At 45.3% G+C, this 13,349-nt stretch overlaps 1 protein-coding gene across 2 annotated transcripts in view; it reads left to right on the forward strand.

The window, feature by feature from the left end:
• TUBGCP2 (tubulin gamma complex component 2) overlaps positions 1-13,349 on the forward strand; it is a 238,931-nt gene that overhangs the window by 181,505 nt on the left and 44,077 nt on the right. The window lies entirely within an intron of this gene.

Below are 13,349 nucleotides of genomic sequence, written 5' to 3' on the forward strand. Positions count from 1 at the left end.
GTCCAAAGCCTGAAGGGAAATATTCTCCTCTTTGCACTAATCTCCTTCACTATCCTCTTTTTAAGCCTTCACTCTTTCTTCCAACGCCCAGCCCCAACACACTCCATCCACATCAGCCCCTCCCTCCTCTCTTCACCTATGTATGGCTCCCATGCACTGTTCAACTTCCTAAGACACCTTCAACCCCCCAATACTGCAAAGAAACACCTTAGCCACCCACACAAATCCCCTAGCCATTTGCTTACCCTTGCTACTCTGCTACTCCTAGCTGCAGGGGACATCTCCCCCAACCCAGGCCCACCCCGTTCTGTTCTCTACCAAATTGCCCCCCCTGCCCCATTCAAATGCGCCCTATGGAACTCCCAATCTGCGTGTAACAAACTCCCAACTATCCATGACCTTTTCACCAGTAAACGCTTGAACTTGCTCGCCCTCACGGAAACCTGGATACAGCAGTCCGATTCTACCTCCCCCGCTGCATTGTCCTATAATGGCCTGCAGTTCTCCCACACCCCCAGATCGGATGACAGACGCGGTGGAGGAGTAGGCATCATCCTCTCCCAAGACTGTACCTTCCAGGTCATTCCCTCAGCTCCCTCGCTTACCTTCCACTCCTTCGAAGTCCACACCCTGCGACTCTTCCGCCCAATGCCTCTGCGTGTCGCAGTTATTTACCGCCCCCCAGGTCCTGCCCGCCTGTTCCTAGACCACTTTGCTGCCTGGCTCCCCCACTTCCTATCCTGTGAAATCCCAACCCTCATCCTTGGTGATTTCAACATTCCTACTAACAACTCTAGCTCCTCATCTGCCTCCCGGCTTTTAACACTTACCTCCTCCCTTGGCCTATCACTAATCTCTGACTCCCCCACTCATAGAGATGGTAACACTCTCGACTTAGTTTTCCTCCGTCTCTCTGCTCTGCTTCTCACTTTACTAACTCCCCCCTTCCACTCTCAGATCACAACCTTCTCTCTTTCTCCATCAGGCACCCTAGCATCTCTCCTGACCCTCCTATCTATCGCACCTCTAGGAACCTCCAGGCTATCCGCACTAAACAGTTTGCCGAAACTGTTCAGTCCTCCCTATCGCCTATCTCTCGCCTCCCCTGCCCTAACCTGGCAGCCGAATATTACCATACCACCCTCAGCCGTGCCTTGGATGAAGTGGCATCGCCTGTGACGCGAGCCGTCAAACGCAGACCACGGCAACCCTGGCTCACGTCCCAAACGCGCTTCATCCGGCGGTGCTCTAGGTGCGCCGAGCGGCTGTGGAGAAAGTCAAAGCTGCCGGCAGACTTCCTCCACTTCAAATTCATGCTTAAAACGTATAACCTAGCCCTTCACCATGCCAAACAAGTTTATTTCACCTCCCTTGTCTCCTCACTATCCCACAACCCTAAACAACTCTTTGAGACCTTTCACTCCCTCCTCAGCCCCAAGGAACAGGCCCCTGCGACAGACCTGACTGCCGGAGAACTAGCTGCCTATTTCAAAGAAAAGATCGACCACATTCGAAAATAAATCTCTGAAAGCGGCATGGTTAGCCCTGATCCCAGTTTCATCAGCACTGCATCCAGCACCTACTCACTATCTACGCTAGAACCAACGACAGAGGAAGAAGTCTCCAGGCTCCTTTCCGCTGCCCGCCCCACCACCTGCGATAGCGACCCTCTCCCCTCTCACCTCCTCTGCTCCCTTTCCCCAGCTCTCATTACTCACCTTACCACAATCTGCAACCTCTCCCTAACCTCTGGCACTTTTCCCTCCTCAGTCAAACACTCCATTATATCCCCTCTGCTTAAAAAACCAACCCTTGACCCGACTAATGCTGCCAACTACCGACCCGTCTCAAACCTCCCCTTTATCTCCAAATTACTGGAACGCCTGGTCTACTCCCGCCTTACTCGCTTTCTCTCTGACAACTCGCTCCTCGACCCCCTCCAGTCTGGTTTCCGCTCTCTACACTCGACCGAAACTGCCCTTACAAAAGTAACAAATGACCTGATGACTGCAAAGTCGAGAGGTGATTACTCCCTACTAATCCTCCTTGACCTGTCTGCTGCATTTGACACTGTCGACCATAATCTCCTTCTCACTATGCTCCGCTCTATTGGTCTAAAGGATACTGCTCTCTCCTGGTTCTCTTCCTACCTCTCTGACCGCTCTTTCAGTGTTTCCTTTGCTGGTTCTATCTCTGCTCCACTTCCTCTCGCTGTCGGGGTACCCCAGGGATCAGTCCTTGGTCCCCTTCTTTTCTCTATCTATACTGCCCCAATTGGACAAACCATCCACAGATTTGGCCTCCAATACCATCTCTACGCTGACGACACCCAACTATACACCTCCTCTCGTGAGATCTCTGGACCATTCCTCCAAAATATCACCGACTGTCTGTCCGCTGTCTCTAACACTATGTCCTCCCTTTTTCTCAAACTAAACCTCTCTAAAACTGACCTCCTTGTCTTTCCACCTTCTAACCGACCTCCCCTCAACATCTCCATTCCAGTGTCTGGCACCATTATAACCCCCAGACAGCATGCCCGATGCCTTGGGGTCACACTGGACTCTGACCTCTCCTTTGCCCCCCATATCCAATCTCTGGCCCAAACATGCCACATGCACCTCAGAAATATTGCTAAAATACGTCCGTTCCTCACCACGGACACGCTAAAGACGCTCGTGGTTGCGCTCATCCACTCCCGGCTTGACTACTGCAACTCGCTACTCATTGGCCTCCCCCGCACTAGACTCTCTCCACTCCAATCCATATTAAATGCAGCAGCTAGACTCATTTTTCTATCCAGTCGTTATTCAGACGCCTCTGCATTATGCCAGTCGCTGCATTGGCTGCCCATCCACTGCAGAACTAAATTTAAACTGCTATACCTCACTCACAAAGCTCTGCATGGCGCTGCGCCACCATACATCGCCTCCCTATTGTCAGTATACCACCCAGCGCGCTTACTCCGATCAGATAACACACTCAGACTAAACACCGTTGTAATACGAACCTCACATGCTCGCCTACAGGACTTCACTAGAGCAGCACCCATCCTCTGGAATGCTCTACCCCAAGGCATCCGGACAATTCCCGATGCACGAAATTTCAGACGTGCCTTAAAAACGCACCTCTTCAGGGAAGCATACCAAATCCCCTGACCTAGTCCCTCGCCCCTCCCTATGGTGCTCCACCCTGTTTGCCTCCTGATAAATGATCTGTACATAAAATTTCCTACTGCCTGTTTCCCCACCCCCTGCACCTCCTGTACCACCCTCAACCCATTTGTGTCTAACCCAATGTATCTCACATTGTAATTGTTGCAATTGTTGTATTGTTTTGCATTTATCCATGCCTGAAAGCGCTGCGGAATAAGTTGGCGCTATACAAATAAAGATTATTATTATTATTATATTATTATATATTCAGAACCCACAGTAAGAGTGTGGGTCAAATACACTTTATCAAAACCCTTCACGATCAAAAATGGTACTAGCCAGGGCTGCCTGCTTTCCCCCACCCTTTACACACACTACAGCTGCCTATCGATACAATATCCTAATTCTGATAACAAACCCGAAAACAGCAATCCTAGCAATTTTTGATAATTTTGGAAAATTCACTAACTTTTAAGGCTTCTATTTCTGTCCCTGAAGATTTGATACTAATCATAAAACGGTCTCCTTTCACATGGCTCATTGCTGGTATCCATTTTCTGGGTATCACACTAACACCAGACGCGTCCATGCTATATAAATTTATTACGCTTCAATTTTAAACAAAATACAAAACCAACTACAGAGCTTCAATATACCTTTCCTTTCATGAATGGGACAAAAAAAACCTTGATATCCACATATATGTTAACATCTATTCCTTTACATAACTTTTATACAGAACCAATAGCAGTATCGTGTGATTTGTTCTGAGTAAGAGAAACCAAGTATTCTTGTAGATATGATACCTTTTAATGGCTAGCAAAACTACTTGATGTTACAGCAAGCTTTCTTCTATGGACCCTTCATCAGGCTTAATGATAATAGCAGTACCCAAACACTTTCAACAAACTTTTAAAACCCTCTTTCACCAATATATCTGGAACCACCATAAACCTAGAATAGCCAGTTCCTATTTATTTCAAAAGAAATCACAAGGAGGATTTAGCCTTCCTAGCATTTAACACTACTATCAATCTAATCACCTTGTCAGATGGCTCCTGTTAGTAGACAACTCAATAGATACCAACCTCAGTAAACATAAAAAAAGTCGCTCTTGACACCTGACACCAGTATTTACTCTGGTTTAATTCACTGGTTAAAAATTATAAATGTGTCCTTAGCCCTAACCTATGGCGCAATTATGAACCTTCAGGGAATTCGCAAGGCAATACAAGACCCGCGCAAACTTTCCCCAATGACCCCAGCCTCCCTTATACCAATATTGGGTAATAAACACTTAAAAACACCTACCTTTGGAATAATTTAAAATCTATTACAGTTTATAACTGTTAAGGATTCAAAAATTAACACACCTGACCAAGTTGAGACTTTCATTCAAAAAAAAAATGCCCACTCACTTATCTAGAGGCCAAATATCTTTCAATCCACAAAACAATTTAAAATCCAGTAAAACGACAAACATACATGTCCCTGCTATCCCACTTAAATGAATTGACATCAAGACTTTCTAAAGGCTTACTACTAAACTCTGCTCCCAACAAACCATGATACCTTTGGTAATGGGAGAGAAGACATTGGCATTGTTGTCTTATTAATGGCTCCCTGCTACACATCTGGTGGGAATGCCCTATGATTACAACTTATTGTTCACAAGTCATAGAACATATCAATAAAATATGCTTAACACACATCACATTATCCCCAGTAAATATCCTCCTGTCAAAATCCTCAGCCAATCTACACCCCTCTAACAAAAACCTACCAACGTTCCTGCCGTCTGCTGCTATACTCCAAATCCTGTTTATATGGCACAAACCTCAGCAGAGAGAAAGGGCAGAGAAGATTTCAAAACTCTCACTTTGAAGAAATTGCTAACTGGGAAAATGGTACAAGACACACATTTTTAAACATTTGGAAACCCTGGTGTAAATACATCACTCTAAACAATATCCATGAAACTTTTGACCATGAACCTCACCTCCTAGGATTTACTAATTCATATATTCCGACATACTCCTAGTTCTCCTCAGATCACTTGAAAGTATTTGGAGAATTCAGATAATCTCATTGACCACATAACGACAGATTCATTTAAATGTGACTGCCTTATTTGGTTACATTACTTTATTTGTTTAGGTGTTGATTTCCATTTAGGTTTCACAGTTGCAGGGGAACCAGTAGTATAACTCGTTTTTCACAGACTAAGCTCCTTATTATTTAAAATTTAACTTTTATTTATAACAACTTAAAAAGAAAAGCTTTTGTTGGTTTGGGAAGGCCTTATAAGAACAAATTTTTATTATTAACTCTTTAATAGTTCAATACAGATCTTGTTTTGTTAGGCACATGTAGTCTTATTTCACCCGTATATCTGAGGTTCATAGAATACCTGGGGCCATATGAATCATGCCCTCTTTAACCGGGTGACTAGTATATTGTCTAATAGCAGAAAACCCCTTGCATAACGATATTCCCAACTTTCGTGTTCTGCTCCAATATGTAATCGTGCGTAACTAAACCGATTTGTTAATTCACAATTCCTTTGTGTTTATCATATAGATAACTCATTAATAGGCCCTATAGGCTCAACAGGCTCGGTAGGTTTAACAGGATCGACGTGTTTCTGTCGCGCTAGCGACTCATCAGGAGCCCTAGAGTTATATTTATATAGAACCTAAATAACAAAGGTTTGCGTGTCATATGTGCCCGAAGTGTACATCTGAGACCTTAAAATGTACAACAACGTGGTCTAACCATAATATAGGTCATCTGTAAATGTCACAACAACGAACCACATCTGCAGGATTGATAACTGCAATAGTCTGCAGATGCGGACGAAGGTACAATTATAGCTAGGTGATTGATTCCTCAAAGGTAGTCCCTCAGGATAACTGACTTCAAATATGGCGTGTCAGAATGTCACTTAATTTAAATGACCCTATTATCACTGAGGTTTATACCACAAGCTTCTGCATAGATATACTAAATAAGATAAATAACCATAATCTACTAGCCTAGGCCTGAGATTTAATGCTAATTCCTAGTAACTCGCTCAGGTAGATAGGTATAGAAACAAAATAAAGTAAAAGGAAATCAAATCAAAAAACAACCTAGCAGCAGCTCCAGCCCTGAAGGTAGGCTGGAGGCATATGAGTGAGAGTGGAAGAAATGCCTCCTTATAAGGCCCATTTTGGCACTCCCCCATAGAGGGTGTGTGTCTCCTCAGCCAATAACAATGTTGCCATTGGCTTCAATAGATGGTAGTTAGATCATTATTAAATGAGCGATCCCAGCATTCATCCGGCAATCAAAATACATAATATGAATCTAACACTTACTTACCCTCATGCACTGCATAGTCGTGGATCGCTTCCCTTAACAATAGATTGCCTGTTCAGGGATGTGTTTATAAATGCCTCTCAGTGGGGGGGGGGTGTCATGGGACGTCGATCACATGACCTGCCGCATCATCACTGCGGGTCATGCGATCGGCTATGTCATCAAAGGTCCTGTATTCTGCCTTGGAAGGCTGCAATTTCCATAGCTCCTCCCGCTGTGACATAGGTCCTATACCCGATCATGTGACTTAGCGCGTCTGCAGGTCATGATCGCATGAAGTGACGTGTCATCAATAGACTATCACATGATCGGGAGGTATTTTTAGTGCATGGGGCGCTCTCCCCATTGATTTAATGGCATAGATGACAGCGCCTTGAAGAATTTCCATTTATCCTTTATCAAAATATTTACAAGAAAATATAAAACAAGCTGCGCTCCAAACATATAGAATAGGAGTGTACTCACTTAGGAGAGTGAAGCAGGCACCCAGTGAAACTGAGCAACAAAATTCCCCCCTCAAAATCCAGGATAGCCTTGAATAATTGTGCTGTGAATCCCACGTCCACCAGGATCAAATCCACAGCACAATTATTCAAGGCTATCCTAGATTTTGAGAGGGGAGTTTTGTTGCTCGGTTTCACTGGGTGCATGCTCCCCTCTCCTAGTTGAGTACACTCCTATATGTTTGGAGTGCAGCTTGTTTTATATTTTCTTGTGACTCTCTGACTTCCATCAACTCTTGATGGTGGGTTTATCATTTTCCATTGCTGCAGCTCTCCACTGAGTGGATCCCATATGGTTTGGACCTGGATATCCTCAGTATTGCCTTTGCTGGATTTGGATTTACAGTATACTTTCTTGTCCCAAGGCGCTGTTCCATTTCTTCTTTACCTTATCAAAAATGTTAATATTGCATGAAAGTATAGACCTTGTATGCTTAAATTCTACAAATATACGGTATTTGCAATTTTGTGTTAACAAATTAAATTTATTACTTTTGATAGGGACCTGCGTGTCGCATTTTATCTTCAACCTGGTTTTTTAACCTGCATTGCCAATTTGAGATGTAAGCAATAAAATAAGATTGATAACAAAAAGGGGTGTTCCCTTAAAGAGTAAAAAGTGAAGAGAGTGGGAGGGGTAGCATATTCTGCAGAGTGACATTGGTACATGCAGTCTGAGGAGAATTTAATGCTCCTCTGTGTATACATATTATACTCTGTTCCTCTTCATAAAACCACAACTTCTTCAAAATTTTATGTGCGAACAACGCGTAAACACCTATACCAAATTAACATAAAGAGATGGGGAGAGAAGCGGCAAAGAGATGGGGAGAGAAGCGGCATGGAGAGGGGGGAGAGAGAAGCAGCATGGAGAGGGGGGAGAGAGAAGCAGCATGGAGAGGGGGGAGAGAAACGGCATGGAGGGAGAGCGAGAAAGAAGTTGCATGTAAAAAGAGGGGGGAGGGAGGTAAGGGATAAAGAAGTGTATAGAGAGGGGGAGAGAAGCGGTATGGAGAGGGGGGAGAGAGAAGCAGGATGGAGAGGGAAACCGCATGGAGGGGGAGAGAAGCGGCATGGAGAGTGGGGAAAGAAGAGCAGCATGGAGAGGGGGGAGAGAAGCAGCATTGAGGGGGGAGAAGCCGCATGTAGGGGGGAGAGAAGTGTCATGGAGAGTGGGGAAAGAAAAACGGCATGGAGGGGGAAGAAGTGGCGTAAAGAAAGGGATGGGAGGCAAGAGGGGAGAGAGAAGCGGCATGGAGAGGGGAGAGAGAAGCGGCATGGAGAGGGGAGAGAGAAGCGGCATGGAGAGGGGGGAGAGAAGCGGCATGGAGAGGGGGGAGAGAAGCGGCATGGAGAGGGGGGAGAGAAGCGGCATGGAGAGGGGGGAGAGAAGCGGCATGGAGAGGGGAGAGAGAAGCGGCATGGAGAGGGGAGAGAGAAGCGGCATGGAGAGGGGAGAGAGAAGCGGCATGGAGAGGGGAGAGAGAAGCGGCATGGAGAGGGGAGAGAGAAGCGGCATGGAGAGGGGGGAGAGAAGCGGCATGGAGAGGGGAGAGAGAAGCGGCATGGAGAGGGGGGAGAGAAGCGGCATGGAGAGGGGAGAGAGAAGCGGCATGGAGAGGGGAGAGAGAAGCGGCATGGAGAGGGGAGAGAGAAGCGGCATGGAGAGGGGAGAGAGAAGCGGCATGGAGAGGGGGGAGAGAGAAGCGGCATGGAGAGGGGGGAGAGAGAAGCGGCATGGAGAGGGAAACCGCATGGAGGGGGAGAGAAGCGGCATGGAGAGTGGGGAAAGAAGCAGCATTGAGGGGGGAGAAGCCGCATGTAGGGGGGAGAAGTGGCGTAAAGAAAGGGATGGGAGGCAAGAGGGGGGAGAGAAGCGGCATGGAGAGGGGGGAGAGAGAAGCGGCATGGAGAGGGAAACCGCATGGAGGGGGAGAGAAGCGGCATGGAGAGTGGGGAAAGAAGCAGCATTGAGGGGGGATAAGCCGCATGTAGGGGGGAGAGAAGTGTCATGGAGAGTGGGGAAAGAAAAACGGCATGGAGGGGGGAGAAGTGGCGTAAAGAAAGGGATGGGAGGCAAGAGGGGGGAGAGAAGCGGCATGGAGATGGGGGAGAGAAGCGGCATGGAGAGGGGGGAGAGAAGCGGCATGGAGAGGGGGGAGAGAAGCGGCATGGAGAGGGGGGAGAGAAGCGGCACGGAGAGTGGGGGAGAGAGACGCGGCACGGAGAGTGGGGGAGAGAGACGCGGCACGGAGAGTGGGGGAGAGACGCGGCACGGAGAGTGGGGGAGAGACGCGGCACGGAGAGTGGGGGAGAGAAGCGGCACGGAGAGTGGGGGAGAGAAGCGACACGGAGAGTGGGGGAGAGAAGCGGCACGGAGAGTGGGGGAGAGACGCGGCACGGAGAGTGGGGGAGAGACGCGGCACGGAGAGTGGGGGAGAGACGCGGCACGGAGAGTGGGGGAGAGACGCGGCACGGAGAGGGGGGAGAGAGAAGCGGCACAGAGAGGGGGGAGAGAGAAGCGGCACAGAGAGGGGGAGAGAGCAGCGGCGTAGAGAGGGGGATGGGAGGAAAGAGGGATAGAGAAGCGGCATGGAGGGGGGAGAGAAGCGGCATGAAGAGGGAGGAGAAAAGCGGTATGGAGAGGGCGGGAGAGAGAAAAGCGGCATGGAGAGGGGGGAGAAGTGGCGTAGAGAGAGGAATGGGAGAAAAGAGGGATAGAGAAGCGGCATTGAGAGGGAGGAGAAAAGCAGCATGCAGAGGGGGGAGCGGGATGGAGAGGGGAGAGAGAAAAGCAGCATGGAGAGGGGAAGAGAAAAGCGGTTTGGAGAGGGGGGAGAAGCGGCATGGAGAGATGGAGAAAAATGGTATGGAGAGAGGGATGGGAGGCGAGAGGGATAGAGGAGTGGCCTCCATAAAGTGGTTAATAAATATATTAGAAAGAATATGGCGAAATATCATCCCCCTGTACTAACAATGTACCCCTCCAGTATTGCCCCTTATGCTACCCCTAATATTTCTTAATACCTAATAATGATAAATTATTAATAATCCCCCTCTGCTCTCTATCACTGAGCCAGTTACTTACCCCATTAAACACATTCTCATCCAGAACAAACATTTTATATACCAACCTTTTATTCAGCACAGTATCCAATGCTTCGGAAATTCCAGATACACAAGTTCCAGTGACTCTCCCTGGTCCACTCTAGAACTTGCCTCCTCACAGAAGCTGAACAGAAGTTTGACAAAGGCTACCCCTCATAAACTAATGCTGATAAAGTGTGATTTAGCTATTTTCCTGCAGGTACTCCTGAAAAGCATCTATTAGAAACTTTTCAAACATTTTACCCACAATAGAAGTAAGACTTACCGGCCTGTAGTTTTCCTCTCCTTGGCAATGCGTTTCTACCTTTGCTGCTGTTTACATAATTTATTTTTTCCTTTTTTAGCTTTTTAGTGCCTCTTCATTACCTGTTTTTTTAGTTGAAATGCTTTCTTTTTAGCTGTTTATTGCCCCTTTTACATCTTTATTGAACCACATTAGTTTTTTTCCTGTTCTTAACCCTCTTATTCCTGTAAGGTATAAACTGCTTTTAGAAATATCCCATTGTTGTCTGAACTGTTATTTTTGAGGACATTGTCTCATCCAATAAAGTTAAGGGCATCTCTGAGCTGATCAAACTTTGCCGTCCTGGTACTTGGTATTTTGTGGCTCTCTGAAAAAATTCCCTATTGAAAGACTTGTGGAAATTTCTATACTATTTCCAAGGTATCTCCCCAATGTGTACCTTTGTTTTTTGTCAGGTTTATTGGTTATTATTAAGTCCCTCTGATAGGGACCTGCACAAGTTGACAGAAGCTTGTTTTCTTCATGGAATTGAGCTAAGCAGCACATGTGAAAAAGACTTTGGTATATTAATAGATCACAGACTGAACATGAGTCAGTAGTGTGATGCAGCAGCTAAAAAGGCAAACCAAGTTCTGGGATGTATTAAGAGAAGCATAGAGTCTAGATTATGTGAGGTAATTATTTCCCTCTAATCTTTCTTGGTCAGACTTCATCTAACTGCACCTGTGAGGGACACCGATGAGACAGCCACTCACGCAGCCTCTTAATATAGAGGTGGGTAGCTGCTTAGTGTATACTCCCACACAGAGTGGATACAAAGTGGCAAACCATTCTGATACATGTTGTTCACCCTGCAGACCAGCAACTTTTATTGATGCCAGAATAGTTCGGCGGGTTGCCCTGTACTTCAAGCAGTGAACCACATTGGACTGCTATGTCCAGTTCCTGGCACCCCAATTTTAAAAAGACCTTGACAAGCTGGAGCAAGTTTAGAGAAGAGTTTCCAGGTTGGAGAGCGGTCTCCAACCTGCGTCCTATGAGGAACTGTTAAAAGATCTCGGAATGTTTAGCTGAGAGGAGAAAAAAAAGGCTGAGAGGAGACTTAATAGCTGTCTACAAATATCTGAAGGCTTGTTAAAGTGCAGAGGGATCAGCTTTATTCTCATTTACCCAAAGAAAGACTAGAAGCAATGGGATGAAATTGAAAGGGAGGAGATAAAAATTAGATATTAGAGAAAACAGTGACCAATGAGTAGAACAGGTTACCGTGGGAGGTGGTAAATTCTCTTTCAATGTAAGTCTTCAAACAAAGGCTGGATTATTTAGTGAGTCCTGCATTGAGCGGTGGGTTGGACCCAATAACCCAGGAGGTCCCTTCCAACACTATCGGTCTATGATCCACAGATTTCTGTTTTCTAGTTTCTATCCACTTAGTTAAAATCCCCATAATAATTACCTAATTGTGAATTTGCTGCTTCAGCTGTGTGCTTCAATAAAAGATATTCAGTAGCCTCTGTTATATTTGGTGGCCTATAGAGAACCCCTATAAGGATTTTATTATTGTTTTTCCCGCCATGTATCTTGGCCCATAGTGACTCCACGTGTTCATTTCCCTCACATATATCTTCCCGTAGTATGATCTTTAAACAAGATTTTACAAACAGACAAGCCCCCTCCCTCTTTCTGGTTTTTACAATCCCTTCTGAATATACTGTAAGTTCACCACCCAGTCACATCTTTTAACCAACCAGGTTTTAGTTATTTCCACTATGTCATAGTTTTCCTCAGACATTATTATATCCAGTTTATCAACTTTATTGGTCAGATTTCTAGTATTAGTTACCATACTGTTAAGATTTTTTGCATTGGTTTAATTTTAAGTTCACCCTAATTAACTTTTTTGCCAGTTCTAATTGCATTAATCCTTTCCACCGATTTAATGCAAACTTAAATGTTTCTACACAAATGCACAGAGCATGGGAAGCAAACAAAGATTATGAGAAGTAAACATTATGAGAAATATGATTTCATAGGCATCACAGAAACTCTGTGGAATGATGCACATGATTGGAACACAAGGCTTGAAGGGTACAATTTATTTATAAGAAACAGACCTTAAAAAGGGGAGGAGGTATTGCGTTGTATGTTAGGAAAACCTTTATCTCCACAGAGATTCAAGCTTCAGAGCATGGTAGTTCTGTAGAAACTGTTTGGGTAAGAATACAAGGAGAGAACAACAGAAAGGACACCATTGTCTGCATTTACCAAAGGGCCGCCCGGAGAAGCCGAAGATATGGATGAACTCTTTTTACATCAGATCGCCAAGCTCTCAAAAAAACATGACATAGTGATGATAAGAGATTTTAACTATCCAGACATTTGTTGGGAATCTCTCTCAGGCAAAAGTAATTGATCCAACAAATTCTTATCCGCTCTTGCTGACATCTTTATTTTCCAAAAGGTAGATGAGAAATGAGGGGATCTTCTATATTGGACCTAATTCTTACCAACAGGGAGGGAATGTTTAAGGAAGTATGGGTGGCTGGGACCTTAGGAGGCTGTGATCACGCTATCCTTGAATTTTGGATAACAAGGGAAGGAAGACCTGAGAAAACTCCTACATCAAGGTCGGATTTCAGAAAGGCAGATTTTAACCCCTTAAGGACATGGCCTATTTTGTCGTTGAGGACCAAACGATTTTTGGTATTTTTTTATCTCCATTTTTCAAAAGCCATAACTTTTTTTATTTTTCCATTGACGTGGCCATATAAGGGCTTGTTTTTTGCGTGGCGAACTGTAGTTTTTATTCGTACCATTTTTGGGTACATAGACTATATTGTAAAACTTCATTTTTTTTTTTTATGATCATAGGAGAGAAAACGCATCAATTCTGCCATAGATTTTTTTTTTAAAGCATTAATTATGCAGCATAAATGACACACTACATTTTTTTCTGTGGGTTGGTACGGTTACAACGAT

This window comes from Eleutherodactylus coqui, chromosome 4 (genome assembly GCF_035609145.1).
Source record: "Eleutherodactylus coqui strain aEleCoq1 chromosome 4, aEleCoq1.hap1, whole genome shotgun sequence".
In the NCBI taxonomy this organism is placed as follows: Eukaryota; Metazoa; Chordata; class Amphibia; order Anura; family Eleutherodactylidae; genus Eleutherodactylus; species Eleutherodactylus coqui.